We start from the raw sequence: 19,358 nt of genomic DNA, 5'->3' as shown, positions 1-19,358 counted from the left end.
GGTGTAAACATTAAATGGTCTACAGAATCCTCATGCTCCGAACCAACAACTTCATCTGAGGCAAATATGAAACCGAAGCACATCAGAAGCCCAGTTAGCTTGGAAAATCCAATTACCATTCCAAGTAAAAACAAAAATGAAGTTCAAAACACAAATATACTTACTGACAAGCAGGCCATCGAAATTTGCAAATCTAAAGATCCGTTCCGTTCCCAAATTAATTTCATTAAGAAAGATACTTTGGAACCATCCATAAATTTGGATCCTTTAACACCACCAAGAGTTAGATTAACCAATAACTCAAACAGTCGATATCTTCTAGCAAGATTAAGGGAACCGGATATATTAAAAGCAATTAAGCTACATCTTGCTTTCCTACACGACCAGCCTGCCTCAGTATTTTGTGATGGATATACCAACACCAGTGTGAAACTATTTTTGGCTTCCGAAGGACTACCTACCAAGACTGAGGAACTAAGAAAAATTCTTCTAGAATTTAATGATGCCTATGGAATTGGTCCAGCTGAGGTGGAAGCTGATCTTGTTGCTTATAGGTCCTTTCTAAGTTCAGAAAGAATCATACATCTACAAAAATCAAGGGAATGTCACCGAAATTATTATTCTACTAGCTCTCCAAGACGAAATTTTTAAATAACACGACGTGTTCTGAGGAACTAGAAACCTCGAATAATTTTAGTGATGACAACTTTAGTATGGTTCTGATTAATATTCGTTCTATAAGAAATAAAACTGACGAATTATTTTTGTTTCTGGAAGAATTAGGATTTCCCCCGATAGTTGCGGTTACAGAGCACTAGCTTGAAGTCAACGAGCCTTTTTTTGTAGAAAAATATACCACAATTGCTAGGTATGATCGTCCAAGTTCAGCTCATGGAGGCACCCTAATTCTTTCTAGAAATAATGATTTTTCTCTGATTACAAAATATGACTTTCTGTTAAATGAAGCCTTCTTTGAGTTTTCCCTAGTTTATAATAAAAATCTTAATCTTTACATTATTTGCATCTATAGATCACCTGACTCCCCTGTGGAACTATTTTTTCAGAACCTGCTAAATTTGTTAGATGACTTGCCTCATAGAAGCAGAAAAATTCTATGCGGGGACTTCAACATTAATTATGATGCTGCTTGTGCTACCCAAATGTCCTTGGTCAACATATTTGAATCATATGGTCTCTCTATGCACGTTAATTCTCCTACAAGGATTACAAAAACTTCATCTACCATAATTGACTATATTGTCTCAGATTTCTCACCCCTTGATGTCTGCTCTACAATTATTAATGCGGGATTATCAGATCATGAAGCAGTATTTACGAAGTTTAACATCTTCAGCAAACCCTCCTCGAAAACCAGACGTTTAGGTAGGATTTTTTCCGCTCGGAATTTTCATAAATTTCAAAATTTATGCTTAACTTCTGAGTGGCATTTTCCTTCTGCGGACGTGGACTATAATTTCAACGATTTTATAGAAAAGATTGTCTCTATCTTCAATAAGGCATTTCCTTTAATTTCAATTAAGCCAAAACATCACAAACCCTGGGCTACAAAAGGTATTCGCATATCAGCCAAAAATATGCGCTCACTATTGTATATCAAGAAATTTGCTACCAACGTCTCTGTCACTCAATATATCACCAAGTACAGGGTAACCTATCTAAAACTCATCAAATCAGCTAAAAAAGCCTACTATCAAAATCGTATGGAAAGCTCTAAAAGTGTTGCAAAAGAAACTTGGTCCATAATAAACGATCTTCGAAATAGAACTCACGCAGTTCAAACATTTGCCCTTCCAGACCCGGAAAATCTAAACGAATATTTCGTTAATGTGAGTAAAAATATAACTTCTACTATTTTGCCACAAAAAGATCCCATTTCCTATCTCCCCAATTCAGGAGTGTTCTCGAATTCATTATTTTTAAGACCAATCGATATATCTGAACTGATCCAAACTATCAATAGTATCAAAAGCAAATCATCCTGTAGTACTGATGGACTATCCATAAAAATCTTCTCAAATCTCACAGAAAATGTGTTGGAAAACCTCGTCTCACTAATTAATGATTCCTTTGAAAGAGGCAAATTCCCAGAGTGCCTAAAGATAGCCATTATTATTCCCCTTCATAAGGGTGGTGAAAAATCTAATGCTTGCAACTATAGACCTATTGCCTTACTACCGGTACTTTCAAAAATTATTGAGAGACTCATAAAAACCCGTCTTATGTCTTTTCTCATTGATAACAACATCTTATCCCAAAATCAGTTCGGCTTTTTAACTAATAAATGTACCACTGATGCCTTGTTTTCTGTGTTTCATGAGGTTTACCAAGCACTAAACAATAATCTTTATACTGCCACTGTTTTCTGTGACTATGCCAAAGCTTTTGATTGTGTAAATCACGACATTTTGATTAAAAAACTAAATTTCTATGGGATTCGAGGTATTTCTTTGAATTGGTTCCAATCTTACTTGAATAATAGGAAACAACTAGTTAGAGCAAATGATACTGACTCTAGTCTCAAAAACATTGTATGTGGAGTACCACAAGGTTCAGTATTGGGTCCTCTACTGTTCCTTATCTTTATAAATGACATCACTAACTTAAAAATCGATGGAAAAATTTTTCTTTTTGCTGATGATACCAGTATCACTTGGAGCAACTCAACTATTGCATCTCTTCATGCAACTATAACTTCTGATTTGCTTACGATAAAAACCTGGTCTGACTCTAATTTACTCTCTTTTAACGTGGATAAGACAGTAGCATTATCCTATAAAAGTGCTCTTCAACCCCTGCTTGTTAATAACAGCCAGATCTCTACCGTTGATTCTGTAAAATTTCTTGGTATTTTTTTAGACAGCAACCTCAAATGGTCCCTTCATATCGATGTGTTAAGTAAGAAACTCGCCTCAGCCTGCTATGCTATAAGATCTGTTTCGAAAGAACTCAATTTAGCATCTTCTAAACTAACATATTTTTCTTTGTTCGAGTCTCATCTTCGATATGGTCTTCCTTTTTGGGGTTCTAGTACAGCTTCCCAGTTAGATGTTATTTTTAAATTACAAAAAAGAGCAATAAGGTATCTGTTTGGCCTCAGAAGAACAACACATTGCAGAAGTTACTTCAAAGATCACGGCATTTTAACCCTTACATCTTTATATATTTTAGAAACTGTTTGCTTAATTCGTAAACACATGCATGTCTTTCCAGCAAGGCCTCGTCATGACTACTCCACCAGAAATTCAAATTTTGATGTCTATTTACCGATCCCGTCCTCTGAGTTAGTAAAGAAATCTATATTATATTCCGCAAAAAAACTATACAACCATCTTCCTTTACAACTCAAATCTGCAACATCTTTCCCCAAGTTCCGTAAAATGACAAAAGCTCATCTATCTACAAGACCGTATTATTCAGTAGAAGAGTTTCTTAATGACTAACTAAGAAATTACAGTAATGTACAAGTAACCAAACTTATCTATACTTGGGTGTCACATGCAGCAGCTTAAACTTATTAGTTCCTATGTCTATAAATAGTTTACTTTATTGTATATTCACTTTGCAATTTCTATAAATTGTTGCAATATATCGATTTTTTTTTTTTTTTCTTTACTTTACTAACTTATATTTTGTATTTATGTATATTTTTTTTTATATTGACGATTTATCAAATTTCAGAAAATTGTATTTGTTATTGTTATTGTTAGATATTATTTATTTATTTTTTTCTGACTTTAATTAAGCTTTGTCCATAAAATTTGTATTTTCAGTGACAATAAAGCATATTTCTATTCTATTCTATTCTATTATATGCCTTAAAAAGGTCACTATGTTATCATTGACTTTGTATATTTTCAATATATCTATAAGCCATTCATGCGGTACTGAATCAAAGGCCTTTTTATAGTCAATAAAGGCAGTAAAAAGGTTCCTTTTTTTAGTGAATGCCTGGTTAGAAATGACTGAGTCGATGATAAGTTGTTCTTTGCAACCCATGGAACCCTTAGCGCATCCTTTCTGTTGAGGCTCTATGATATTGTTTAGAGCACAGTGTTGGTAGATACGCCGGGTTACACAGGATGTTACCAATTTATACAAAGTTGGAAGACAAGTAATTGGGCGGTTCTTGGATGGATCTTGGGTGTTATTTTGATCCTTTGGCATTAAATAAGTAGTTCCCTGAGTTAGAAATGATGGTATTTCCTGCGGATTAGAAATAACATTATTAATTAATGTTGATAAACAATCATGAATACACCAAAATTTTTAAACCAGAAGTTCTGAACTCCGTCTGGTCCAGGGGATTTCCAGTTATCTGGATGACATTTGAGACGTCTTCAGCCGTGAATGGTTCGTAGTTAGCAGTAACGTAGTGGTGACAGTTGTGCGTCGTATCTTCTATCCATCCAGCATTGTTGTTAAAAGCAGCTGGTGTGGAAAGTTGATTTCCCCAAAACTCATGAATTTCTTCTTGGCTTGGGTAAGACTTATCGAGATTTTCTACGGTGGAATTGAGTTTTTGATAGAAGGCTTTCTCAGCAGTCTCAAAAAGGGCATTGTCGGATTTTCGGTTTTTACTCACTTTGTACCTTCTTAGTCGCCCTGAATAGACGGAGAGTTTTTGCTTTAATGTATCCAGACACTGTTGGGCTGTGTTATTGTCTGGATCGTATCTCGAGTGTCTTGCAGTGTTCCGCATTATTTCTTCAGCTCTCCTAATGACTTTTCTACTTGGTACTCCTCGTAAATATTCTGTGACTTGTGACAATATCCCTACGCAGTAATTCAATCTTCCCTTGCAGTCTTTTTTCCCAGGGTGCAATTCTGTTACCAGTTCTTCCGTTATTAGTACCCCGTCGTGTTCTGATCTTAATGCCCATTACATTAGCAATTGCTGTTGCTGCACAGTAGATGAGCATATGCAAATATTCCAATGTGTAATGAGCTTCTACGACGTAATTGGGTAGGACTTCAGTGTTCACAATTTGTAACAGCGGACCTAGTTTCTTACAAGAGTTAATTCTTGGTAGCGGTGGCCTGTTAAGTGGGTTTGTTCCATTAAACTCTTGTACGGCGCGAGCCATTTCGTTTACTAGCCTATCACGTAACTCGTTGTTTTCCTGCGGTGTATTATCAAGTTGAGTTGTTTCTGGTATGGGAAGCTCAGGAATCTGCTCATCCGGGATTTCATTAGGGACTTGATATAAAATTAGCCCTTGATTGTTAATCTCCCGTTCGACTTCGCTTTTGATGGTATCGCGTCTAGTGTCTGGGATAAGATTATTTCTGTTGATTACCCGGTATTGATCTGATACTCGTTGCTCCGATACTTGAATATCTGGGTACTCTCTGCAAAATTCGGCATACAGTTGTTGTCGGTAGCCGATCGTTTCTTGACCGAGGTTTGTCACCTTGTAGTAGAAGCGCAAAATGTTTTCATTAATGGACGCAGTCCATTTCATGCGCTGCCTCGGTCGTCCCGCTTGAGTGAGCGCCGGCTGATGTTCCAGCGCAGCACCTTCAGCGGATGGAGCTCTTGCTGTTGTTTGGCTCACTTGTGGTTGTTGTTGTTGTTGTTGGGCTCTAGCTGATTGTATGACAGGGGCCCGCCTTCTCAACACCCTGCCACCGACGTCCCGCATGCTGTCAAGTCCAGCACCGGCTCCAGACGTGCCCTGGCGATCCCCAGGCAGCGATCCTAAACATAAATCATAATTCTCCATATTAATAAGTGTGCATTTTATACCTACTGCCAGGTGTCAGTTTTTGTTCCACGGCAAGTATCCCTGCTACTCTCTGGGTACTGGCGCTACGAATACCCAGAAAGCATTCCCCATTCGCAGGGGGCCGCGCCTGATAGAAGAACTGACAAAGAACTCCCACAGGAATTTAACACAGAAATTTTATTATACTATTTCTGATGAAATTATTATACCCTGTGGGAGTTTTTTGTCAGTTCTTCTATCAGGAGCGGCCCTAAATTATTATACTATTGTCCAGATTTAGCCATACGGCTCACACTCCCTCTAAGGGGAACATTGACTCATCCCAGATACCTACGGTATCAAAAGGATTGAGCTCTGGTGGGACTCTTTCCGTGTTATCGAGCCCTAGGTGACTTGGTATGCAGGTGTATCTCCCAAAAATGTTCGTACACATCTGGCCGTTGCGAGTAGTACTGCTTTCTGCATGGTCTTATAAAGATGTTCATTAAGACCCAGCTTTTTTATGCTTTCTAGGAGAGTCTTCGGAATGACTCCAGTAGTAGACATAATAATCGGTATCGTCTGGGTACTTTGCATTCTCCATTGTCTCCGTATTTGAATTTCCAGATCTCTGTACTTGGCGATCTTTTCAGTAAATTTAGTACGTAGATTATTGTTGTTAGGAATCGCCACATCAATGAGGGTTGTTTGTCTCGTTAATTTATTGACTGATACGAGATCTGGTCTATTATGCGCCACTGTTTGGTCTGTGAGCACAGTGCGGTCCCAGTATAGCTTGTAGTTGCCATCCTCAAGCATACTCTCAGGGACGTATTGATAATATGGGAGATGGTCGGTTTGGAGAAGTCCCAGCTTGATAGCTATCTCCTGATGAAGGATTTTTCCCACTGCGTCATGCCGTTCCTTGTACTCAGTTGCAGCAAATGCCTGGCAGCCCCCTGTAAGATGTTGGATGGTTTCTTGGGCTTGACATCCATATCGGCATCTGTCGTTTTGAACATGAGGGTCTTTGATGATATATTTCAGGTAATTTCTGGTTGGTATAACCTGATCCTGAATGGCCAGTAATGAACCCTCCGTTTCAGGGAACATCTTTCCTGATGTCAACCAGTAGTTCGACGCTATATTATCGACATAATCTTGGCTGACCTCATTGGGATGTCGCCCGTGCAGAGGTTTACCCATCCAGGCGGGCACTTTTTCGTCCTTAGTAAGGTGGTTTATGCGCAGTTCTGCTTCCCTCAGTTTTATCGGTGTTGTGTCATCTACTGCGCAGATAGCGCGATGTAGAGTAGATGTTTCAGCCTGCATCTGAAAATAAGATCTTAAATTAGCAATTTGTTTGTCTAATTGCTCACCTATATCCATAAGTCCTCTTCCTCCTAAATTCCGTGGTAATGTCGTTCTTTCTACTGCACTTTTTGGATGGTGTTTTTGTGCCTTTGTGAGGTGCGTTCTTACTTTTCGCTGAAGATTTTCTATGTCCGTTTTTTGTCCACTTAACAATGCCAAATGAATAGCTAAGCGCGGAACATGCGTAGGTGTTTAGTGCCTTAAACAAATTTCTACTATTAAGGTGTGAGCGAGGCAGCTGTTTTACCCAGCTATTATTATTATTATTATTATTATACTGTACTAGATTATTATACTATTTCTCTAAATTTTATCCTGTGGGAGTTTTTTGTCAGTTCAATAAATTTTATTATTATCCAGATTTAGCCATACGGCTCACACTCCCTCTAAGCGTATGTTCAGGGTGGACGAGCAAAGAGCAAAAAGTGCACGTTCAGAGTGGAGCGAAGAAAGAGTACGAGCAAAGAGCAAAGAAGTGCTAAACCAGAGTGGGAGCTGGTAGTTACGCGAGACTAGAGTTTAGTTCTTTCCCACTGAAAGTTATTTTCTTTTTTTTTTTTTTTTCGAAAACTCCTCATTGAAAACGTGGTACTTCCTAACTCGCGGAAAATGTTAGAGAATTCATCGTAAAGGCAGGTATACATATGCGCTCTGCTCGGTGTGCGAGCCGCTCGCGCGCAGCGTGTCCGTCAGATTAGTACGTGCTTTCAAGTGGCGCACAAACGGCACGCACACGGCGCACCACAATCTAACTTCTGTCGGTTTTTCAACAAAAGCTTTGATGGTTCGCAATACGTATTTGGACGAGTTTGCGAGTGGTTTGTTGGTTTTGGCGCGCCTGAGTTGAGAATATCAAAAAACACATTCATAAATTAAAAATTTAACTTTGTTTCTGGTGAAGCAACACAGTTGGAAAAAGCAGATATAATATTATAATTGTCACCGGAAAGCGAAAAAGGTAACACACAACTTGAAAGAACTTATAGATTTCTAGCTTCGTTTCTGGTGAAGCAACGCAGTTGGAACAAGCAGATAAATTATAATTGTGCCACCGGAAAGCGAAAAAGGTAACTCACAACTTGGAAAAGCCTATAGTTTTCTAACTTTGCTTCTGGTGAAGCAACTGAGTTGGAACAAGCAGATATATTATAATTGTGTCACCGAGAAGCAAAAAAGGTAACGCACAACTTGGAAGAACCTATAGTTTTCTAACTTAGTTTCTGGTGAAGCAACTAAGTTGGAACAAGCAGATATATTAGAATTGTGTCACCGGTAAGCGAAAAAGGTAACGCACAACTTGGAAGAACCTATAGTTTTCAGGGACTACCTATTTCGCTTTCCGGTGACACACTTATAGTATATCTGCTTGTTCCAACTGCGTTGCTTCGCCAGAAACGAAGTTAGAAAACTATAGGCTCTTCCAAGTTGTTAGTTACCTTTTTCGCTTTCCGATGGCACAATTATAATATATCTGCTTGTTCCAACTCCATTGCTTCACCAGAAGCGAAGTTAGAAAACTATAGGTTCTTCCAAGTTGTGCGTTACCTTTTTCGCTTTCCGGTGGCACTATTATAATATATCTGCTTGTTCCAACTCCATTGCTTCACCAGAAACGAAGTTAGATAACTATAGGCTCTTCCAAGTTGTGCGTTACCTTTTTTGCTTTCCGGAGGCACAATTATAATATATCTACTTGTTCCAACTCCGTTGCTTCACCGGAAACGAAGTTAGAAAACTATAGGCTCTTCCAAGTTGTGCATTACTTTTTTCGCTTTCCGGTGACCCAATTATAATATATCTGTTTGTTCCAACTCCGTTGCTTCACCAGAAACGAAGTTAGAAACTATAGGTTCTTCCAAGTTGTGCGTTACCTTTTTCGATTTCCGGTGACACAATTATAATATTTCTGCTTGTTCCAACTCCGTTGGTTCACCAGAAACGAAGTTAGAAAACTATAGGCTCTTCCAAGTTGTGCGTTACCTTTTTCGCTTTCCGGTGGCACAATTATAATATATCTGCTTGTCTCAATTCCGTTGCTTCGCCAGAAACGAAGTTAGAAAACTATAGGCTCTTCAAAGTTGTTCGTTACCATTTTCGCTTTCCGGTGACACAATTATAATATATCTGCTTGTTCCAATTGCGTTGCTTCACCAGAAACGAAGTTCGAAATCTATAGGTTCTTTCAAGTTGTGCGTTACCTTTTTCACTTTCCGGTGACAATTATAATATATCTGATTGTCTCAACTCCGTTGCTTCACCAGAAACGAAGTTACAAAACTATAGGCTCTTCAAAGTTTTTCGTTACCATCTTCGCTTTCCTGTGACACAATTATAATATATCTGCTTGTTCCAACTGCGTTGCTTCACCAGAAACGAAGTTCGAAATCTATAGGTTCTTTCAAGTTGTGCGTTACCTTTTTCACTTTCCGGTGACAGTTATAATATTCTGCTTGTTCCAATTGCGTTGCTTCACCAGAAACAAAGTTAAATTTTTAATTTATGAATGTTTTTTTTATATTGATAACGATTTCCGAAGTGAAAGTCGAAACGTCAAGTAAACTTGATTTCAAACTCGAATTGTGGCTTATGCCCAAATAAAATAGTAAATCTTATTTTGTATTTCTCACGCCGCGCCGGTAAGAAGACAACAATGAAATGACCTTTTTTTACATTGGTCCGCATGTATATTTTTTATTTCAGCTTCGAGATGGATGACGTCACTAGTATGTAAATGCCAAAAAATTATAATTTAAAAATAAAAATCGACCTGTTTCCGGATTTTTTCTTAAAATCGTCGGTTTACGAAATAATGAATTCATTCCATTTGGTTTTGCCACACTGTAGAACTAATAATAATTATTTAAGTTACATAATATTTATTTAATTAGAAAATTGCATAAAGTTATAAATTTAAAAAGTCATCGTCGTCCTTTGAATAGGGAATCTTTCGATCCCATAACAGGTTTCTTTGAATCATAATACTTGTTTCATAACACTTCAGCTATCAGGTTACCGAGATTCATTTTTCGGAAAAATACCAAAATAGTCCATGTAATGAGACCGATCCTGTCTGGAAAAATTTCTGATTCAGTTTCTTTGTGGATTCCTATACAAGTACAGTTTCATACAATATTTTATCTACGATAAACAAATAAAAAAACTGTAACTCTTCGTCACTGCAATTCATTTCTATTCTACAATTTTTAGAACTTTGCCATTTAAAAATTTTAATTTCCTTCAAACCACAAAACTGTCAAAATTTTTGTTGTAATTTATTGCTCATTATGTCATCACCATGACAACGCGAAAGTTAAGGATATTTGACTATATGAAAGTGTGTCAAAAACAGTGCTAAAAAGTAAATCCCATTTAAAATACATTGTTACTTCACGCACACTTTAAACCCTTCACGCACTGCTATCTATAATGATAGTTTTCACAAACTAAAACCTTATGCATAATAATATATGACATAGAGTAGATAAAATTGTTTAAACAATTTCTGCCCAAAAATTCCGCCCGGTGCTCTTCAGATTTGTTTAAAGGGGACTTTTTGAATAGGAATTGACGACAAAGAAACCGAATCAAAATTTTTTTCAGACGGGAGCGGTCTCACCACATGGACCAAAGAGTACGAGCAGAGAAATCAAACTTGTTTGGTTTCGCCGCTTTGCTCTTTGCTAGCACTCTGTGTACCTCCGTTTCCCAGTAGTAGTTTGATTTCTCCGCTTTGCTCTTTGCTCGTCCACTCTGAACGTACGCTAAGGGGAAAATTGACTCATCCCAGATATCTACGGTATCAAAAGGATTGAGCTCTGGTGGGACCCTTTCCATGTTATCGAGCCCTAGGTGACTTGGTATGCAGGTGTATCTCCCAAAAATTTTCGTACACTTCTGGCCGTCGCGAGTAGTACAGCTTTCTGCATGGTCTTATAAAGATTTATTATTATACTCCAGGGAAATAAGGTTTTTGTCGGGACACTTGAGCAGCCAGGTTGCAAATTGATTTTTTGGCTACTATATACCTAATACAATATAAATACAAAAATGCCCGTCACAGTTCGGACGAGAAACTTAGTTATTAACAAATACGGGTCAAAAATGGCAGTTTTTTCATTTAAATCGCTACAGGTAAAAATAGGGTAATTATATATATTATTTAGAATAATCGTATTTTAGTAGATCAGCCAAGGTTTAAAATGGCACTTTTTGAATTTTACTCCAATAATTTTTTGCTTCGGAAAATGGCAATATAAGACTAAAATTTTAAAAATAAAAAATGTGCTATAACTTTTGCGAAAATGGCCTTAAGACTTTCATATTGCAATAAAAGTTGAGTCAAATATTCCATATAACGCACAAAAATTTTTAAGACGATTCGTCAATTAGTTAAATTTTATTCAATTTGTTTATCGCAAAGAGCTTTTTTTCGCAATGTTATTGTTCAGAAAATAATAATGACATAGCAATTCTGTGAAAATCACATGCAAGAAGAATAGTTCTGTTTTCAAAGTGTTGAAAAAAATCATTAAAAAGTCGTTTTTATCACTCCGAAAAAAGTTTAGTAAAATAGAGTCATTTTTGGCTTATAAATAATTTGAATTAATATTTGAATAATTAATATTTGAGTTAATATTGACTATAGAGTAAACATACTTTAGGATTTAAAAAGCTGGTATTTTTACACGAATTTTCAGAAAAAAACTTTTTGCATAGGTTAACTCGGCTCAAAGTTAGCCACTTTTATTATTTAATTCGCAGTTACTTTTATATACATCAAATTCTCCTGTAACAGTGTTTGTTACCATACTACTAGTGTAGGAAACAGAGGTTGAACCTTGCAAAATGGACACAAGTCCGGTTTTATTTTTTTTTTCTGGCATATCAAGTGGTGCTTATTATAAGACTAACTTTTTCTGAAAAAATTTCGCCCCGGAACCCCTTTTTTCACCCCTTTAAAGGGGGTAATTTATGGTTTTTGCAGAACGTAGCCCTTCCTGTACCTTTTACAAAAAATTTCTTTTATAGAAATATGAAGAGGACTATATTTTCTACGATTTATTTCCGACAGCATCTCTCTATCATCCACCGTTTAGCAAGGGTGGCGCCCCAAAGTTGACAAGTTTTTAAAAAAGATGTTTTTAAAAAAAATATATTTTTCCCTAACTGGAACGGATATTAAAAAGAAATGCTGCGGAGATTATTCACAAATAGATGATTGATTTTTTGGTATAGGTTTCACTTAAGGGTAATTGCCCTTTTTTTAATTACAGGGTGTTACATTTTAAAAAACCCCTTTTTATACCATCTGAACCGTTTATGCTAGAGTAAAAAGACTTTCAGCGATTACCCATGTACTGGTGTTATTTACAAATTTGTATAATGCACCCCCATTTTTCCCCGGAACCACCCAAAAAAAAAAGAACAATTAATAAATAAAGTGATTTTCTTGGAATCCTTCACACACAATGCCCTTCATTAATATGCTTCATATATCATTTTGTGCAAGTTATTATTACCCATGCATGGACACTAAAAGCGATTTCCTAGTGCAACCCCTGTAGCCAAAAACAATAAATAAAATGGGGGTTGAATTTTTTTTTTGTTTTTTGCTTTTTGATCCATATGGGCATATGCTTCATCAATAGTGCTTTTCAAAAATATATATGGTTATTGCAACATCCCTGCGCAAACCACCCCTATCCTTGAAAATATACTGCAGAAACTACCCCTATACCTTATCCAGCATGTTTTTACGATTTTCTCATTACCTATTCATTTTTTTTTAAACAAAACTTACACAAGGTTAAAGACCACTATTTACTCTAAACATTAGGTCCTATTCATTTTTTTCGTTTAAGCAACCGTTACGGCACAGTGGCGCCGTAAACCTCATATATGCTTTGACGGGCTCCAGTTTTTGTTTATTTTTTCGTCATCTGTTTGTTTTATTGATAAAGTACTTATGTAAAATAAAACAACACAGTGTAACCTACAAATCATGACCTATGCACATTTTACATTCTTTGCTTCCCAAAGCTACAGTGGTGGCCCAAAATAAATTTTTTCATATTTTCGCCACCTACACGCATTTTATTGCGTTAATGCTACCTTAATAGCACAATATTCACCCCTAAGTGGTCGCTAAGCAGTGACGGATCCAGGGAGGGGTGATGGGGGCGATCACCCCCACCCCTCTCAAACCAAGTGATATTATATTTGAAGATTATAGAAATATTCATTTATTTTTATAGAAATACTTATATTATATTAATATTATTTTTATAAGAATGACTTTTTATGCTTTAGCGACAGTGGCGGATCCAGCATCGTTAAGAGGGGGGTGCCAATTGGTTAAATTTCTATAAAAATAAATGAATATTTTTATAATCTTTGAATATAATATCACTTGGTTTGAGAGGGGGGAGGTGATCACCCCCATCACCCTCCCTGGATCCGCCACTGCGTAGCGACCACCTAAGGGTAAATATTGTGCTGTTGAGGTAGCATTAATGCAATAAAATGCATGTAGGTGGCGAAAATATGCAAAAATTTATTTTGGGCCACCACTGTGGCTTTGGGGAGCAAAGAATGTAAAATGTGCATAAGTCATAATTTGTAGGTTACACTGTGTTGTTTTATTTTGCATAAGTACTTTATCAATAAAACGAACAGATGACGAAAAAAAAAACAAAAACTGGAGCCCGCCAAAGCATATATGAGGTTTACGGCTTCACTGTGCCGTAACGGTTGCTTATACGAAAAAATGAATAAGACATAATTTTTAGAGTAAATAGTGGTCTTTAACCTTGTATAAGTTTTGTTTAAAAAAATACATAGGTAATGAGAAAATCGTAAAAACATTCTCGCCAAGGGATAGGGGTAGTTTCTGCAGTATATTTTCAAGGATAGGGGTGGTTTTCGCAGAGATGCTGCAATAACCATATATATTTTTGAAAAGCACTATTGATGAAGCATATGCCCATATGGATCAAAAAGCAAAAAACAAAAAAAAAATTTCAACCCCCCACTTTATTTATTTTTTTTTTTTTTGCTACAGGGGTTGCACTAGGAAATTGCTTTTGGTGTCCATGCATGGGTAATAATAACGTCCACAAAATGATACATGAAGCATATTAATAAAGGGCATTGTGTGTGAAGGATTCCAAGAAAATCAATTTATTTATTAATTCTTCTTTTTTTGGGGGTGGTTCCGGGGAAAAAATGGGGGTGCATTATACAAATTTGTAAATAGCACCAGTACATGGGTAATCGCTGAAAGTCTTTTTACTCTAGCATAAACGGTTCAGATGGTATAAAAAGAGGTTTTTTAAAATGTAACACCCTGTAATTAAAAAAAGGGCAATTACCCTTAAGTAAAACCTATACCAAAAAATCAGTCAATTATTTGTGAATATTTGCCGCAGGATTTCTTCTTAATTTCCGTTACAGTTAGGGAAAAATATATTTTTTTTAAAAACATCTTTTTTAAAAACTTGTCAACTTTAGGGCGCCACCTCCGCTAAACGGTGGATGATAGAGAGATGGTGTTGGAAATAAATCGTAGAAAATATAGTTCTCTTCATATTTCTATAAAAGAAATTTTTTGTAAAAGTTACAGGAAGGGCTACGTTCCGCAAAAACCACAAATTACCCCCTTTAAAGGGGTGAAAAGGGAGGTTCCGCGGCGAAATTTTCTCAGAAAAAGTTAGTCTTATAATAAGCACCCCTTGATATACCAGAAAAAAAAATAGAACCGGACTTGTGTCCATTTTGCAAGGTTCAACCTTTGTTTCCTACACTATACTCCGAAACGGCTTGGCCGATTTTTATGAAATTTTAAACGTATATCCTATAGGAAGAGAAGAGGTTTTAATCTATTTTTTATACCCATAAGTTATAAGGGGGTTGCACCCCTGACATTTTTTTAAATTTTTTTGGACAAAATTATCTACCTTAATTTTATATGATGTAGAAATAAAAAATACATACAACCCTTAATTTTCACTCTTTTATCACCATCCCCTATTTGTTAACAGCCATCTATATATTTACATCTATAAAATTCTCCTGTCATAGTGTTACTTTCCATACTCCTCCGAGAGCGCTTGACCGATTTTTATGTAATTATATATGTGTATTTGGTAGGTCTTAGAATCGGTCGTAATCTACTTTTCATATCCCTGAGTGATAAGGGGAGTTCCCCCTAACATTTTGTAATGTTAGGTGGGGATGTGTGTACATAACGTACTCTATAAGACTACGAGTACATACAAATTTAAAAAATTATGATCAAAATCCATCAACAAGCTCCGACGATATAAATCGCAGCATATGTTTGCAGAATCAGTTTCATTTTTTCAGTGCACGGATTTTAATAATTCCTCTCCACCGACCACGAATTAATTCCGTTCGGACTCCATTTTTAAAACTTTATTAACCACTCTGTTGTGGTTCAAAGTTTACTCAAACTTTTACACATAAACTATATATCTTCAACTTCAAAATAGCTCTAGTTAGGTTGCTTAATTGTTATAAACAAAGTAGCCGTCAATTAAATAAAAAAAGTAGCTAACTTTGACCGTAATTAACCCAGGCGAAAAATTTTTATTTTAAAATTCGTATAAAAATACCAGTTTTTCAAATCCCATTGTAGTTTTAGCCTACAGTCAATATTAACAAAGTTATTGAAAATGGTTTATAAGCCAAAAATGACTATTTTAGTAAAATGTTTTCCGAGTGATAAAAATGACTTTTTAATGATTTTTTTAAATACTTTGAAAACATGACTATTTTACTTTCACGCTGTTTTCACAGAATTGCTATATCATTATTATTTTCTGAACAATAACATTGCGAAAAAAAGCTATTTGCGATAAACAAATTGAATAAAATTTAAAACAATTGACGAATCGTCCTAAAATTTTTTGTGCATTGTGTGGACTGTTTGATTCAACTTTTCATCCAATATGAAAGTCTTAAATTCATTTTCGCAAAAGTTATAGCAAATTTTTTATTTTCGAAATTTTAGTTTTATTTTGCAATATCCGAAGCAACAAATGATTGGACCAAAATTCAAAAAGCGCTATTTTAAACCTTGGCTCATCTACTAAAAGAAAAATATTATAAATAAAATATGTAATTACCATATTTTTACCTGTAGCGATTTAAACGAAAAAACTTCCATTTTTGACCCATATTTGTTAATAATTAAATGTCTCGTCCAAACTGTGACGGATATTTTTGTATTTATAATGTATTAGGTATATAGTACCCAAAAAACCCATTTGCAACCTGGCTGCTCAAGTGTCCCGAACATGGTATATTTTTGCCTTATTTCCCTGGTGTATTATTATTATTATTAATGTTCCAATTTTATATGAAGTAAATACCGTCTATTATGTGGAATTGTTCGTAAGAAACATTCCAATATTGAAAAAAAATATTTGTTAAACTTGTGGCAACGTAAATTAGTGTATATTTTAAAATTTCTTTAGTTTTATGTTTAGTTTTATGTTCATGATGATTTCTGTTTGTGTTCAGTTGTAATGAAAATATGTTTTACTAATGTTTATTTATCATTTATTGATACAATACTAACATTAAAATAAAATTGTATACCATTTTTATTCAATTGCAATGCGAAGGCAAAACAATCTTACTTTTCAATTAGAATACGGAGCGCAGTCCAGTCCCCTGAATCGCGATTTTCGGCTCTTATTGGAGCCTCATCGGAGAGAACGTAGGCACTGTTCTCCATACCCCAATTGACCAGCACCGAGAGCTTTTCCCACCCATTGCAACTGAAGTGAAGGTACTAGGTGACTAGCGTCATCTGGCAGTTGAAAGATGAAGTTTGTTTTCAATCCTAATAGTAAAATTAATAATATTGAAAATATTAAAAATATTACTAAAAGATTTTTAAATTGAAAACTTATTGGTACACTTTCCTGGTGACAACCTCCAAGGCTTCTACAATTTACAAGCACATGGATGCTGCAGTGAAGACAAAGGGAAGGAATTCTACACTATGCAATTCACATCCCCCGTCTGCAGCTTGGTAAAGTTCCAACGGAAAATGCACCTGGTTACTCTACGGAGTAATACGACTATAAAATAAAAATGTATACCATTTTTATTCAATTGCAATGCGAAGGCAAAACAATCTTACTTTTCAATTAGAATACGGAGCGCAGTCCAGTCCCCTGAATCGCGATTTTCGGCTCTTATTGGAGCCTCATCGGAGAGAACGTAGGCACTGTTCTCCATACCCCAATTGACCAGCACCGAGAGCTTTTCCCACCCATTGCAACTGAAGTGAAGGTACTAGGTGACTAGCGTCATCTGGCAGTTGAAAGATGAAGTTTGTTTTCAATCCTAATAGTAAAATTAATAATATTGAAAATATTAAAAATATTACTAAAAGATTTTTAAATTGAAAACTTATTGGTACACTTTCCTGGTGACAACCTCCAAGGCTTCTACAATTTGCAAGCACATGGATGCTGCAGTGAAGACAAAGGGAAGGAATTCTACACTATGCAATTCACATCCCCCGTCTGCAGCTTGGTAAAGTTCCAACGGAAAATGCACCTGCTTACTCTACGGAGTAATACGACTATAAAATAAAAATGTATACCATTTTTATTCAGTTGCAATGCGAAGGCAAAACAATCTTACTTTTCAATTAGAATACGGAGCGCAGTCCAGTCCCCTGAATCGCGATTTTCGGCTCTTATTGGAGCCTCATCGGAGAGAACGTAGGCACTGTTCTCCATACCCCAATTGACCAGCACCGAGAGTTTTTCCCACCCATTGCAACTGAAGTGAAGGTACTAGGTGACTAGCTTCATCTGGCAGTTGAAAGATGAAGTTTGTTTTCAATCCTAATAGTAAAATTAATAATATTGAAAGTATTCAAAATATTACTAAAAGATTTTTAAATTGAAAACTTATTGGTACACTTTCCTGGTGACAACCTCCAAGGCTTCTACAATTTGCAAGCACATGGATGCTGCCGTGAAGACAAAGGGAAGGAATTCTACACTATGCAATTCACATCCCCCGTCTGCAGCTTGGTAAAGTTCCAACGGAAAATGCACCTGGTTACTCTACGGAGTAATACGACTATAAAATAAAAATGTATACCATTTTTATTCAGTTGCAATGCGAAGGCAAAACAATCTTACTTTTCAATTAGAATACGGAGCGCAGTCCAGTCCCCTGAATCGCGATTTTCGGCTCTTATTGGAACCTCATCGGAGAGAACGTAGCCACTGTTCTCCATACCCCAATTGACCAGCACCGAGAGCTTTTCCCACCCATTGCAACTGAAGTGAAGGTACTAGGTGACTAGCGTCATGTGGCAGTTGAAAGATGAAGTTTGTTTTCAATCCTAATAGTAAAATTAATAATATTGAAAATATTAAAAATATTACTAAAAGATTTTTAAATTGAAAACTTATTGGTACACTTTCCTGGTGACAACCTCCAAGGCTTCTACAATTTGCAAGCACATGGATGCTGCAGTGAAGACAAAGGGAAGGAATTCTACACTATGCAATTCACATCCCCGTCTGCAGCTTGGTAAAGTTCCAACGGAAAATGCACCTGGTTACTCTACGGAGTAATACGACTATAAAATAAAAATGTTTAAAAATCTTTTAGTAATATTTTTAATATTTTCAATATTATCAATTTTACTATTAGGATTGAAAACAAACTTCATCTTTCAACTGCCAGATGACGCTAGTCACCTAGTACCTTCACTTCAGTTGCAATGGGTGGGAAAGCTCTCGGTGCTGGTCAATTGGGGTATGGAGAACAGTGCCTACGTTCTCTCCGATGAGGCTCCAATAAGAGCCGAAAATCGCGATTCAGGGGACTGGACTGCGCTCCGTATTCTAATTGAAAAGTAAGATTGTTTTGCCTTCGCATTGCAACTGAATAAAAATGGTATACATTTTTATTTTATAGTCGTATTACTCCGTAGAGTAACCAGGTGCATTTTCCGTTGGAACTTTACCAAGCTGCAGGCGGGGGATGTGAATTGCATATTGTAGAATTCCTTCCCTTTGTCTTCACTGCAGCATCCATGTGCTTGCAAATTGTAGAAGCCTTGGAGGTTGTCACCAGGAAAGAGTACCAATAAGTTTTCAATTTAAAAATCTTTTAGTAATATTTTTAATATTTTCAATATTATTAATTTTACTATTAGGACTGAAAACAAACTTCATCTAACTAACATTAAAATTACGA

General features: G+C 36.2%; 1 protein-coding gene across 1 annotated transcript in view; it reads left to right on the top strand.

Annotated features, from left to right (window-relative positions):
• The window catches only part of LOC126881629 (protein ELYS-like), a 126,210-nt gene that overhangs the window by 91,565 nt on the left and 15,287 nt on the right, over positions 1-19,358 (top strand). The window lies entirely within an intron of this gene.

The sequence above is a fragment of the Diabrotica virgifera genome, chromosome 1 (assembly GCF_917563875.1).
Source record: "Diabrotica virgifera virgifera chromosome 1, PGI_DIABVI_V3a".
In the NCBI taxonomy this organism is placed as follows: domain Eukaryota; kingdom Metazoa; phylum Arthropoda; class Insecta; order Coleoptera; family Chrysomelidae; genus Diabrotica; species Diabrotica virgifera.
The sequence above is the reverse complement of the archived record's forward strand: the minus strand, read 5'-3'. Positions and strand labels throughout refer to the sequence as shown.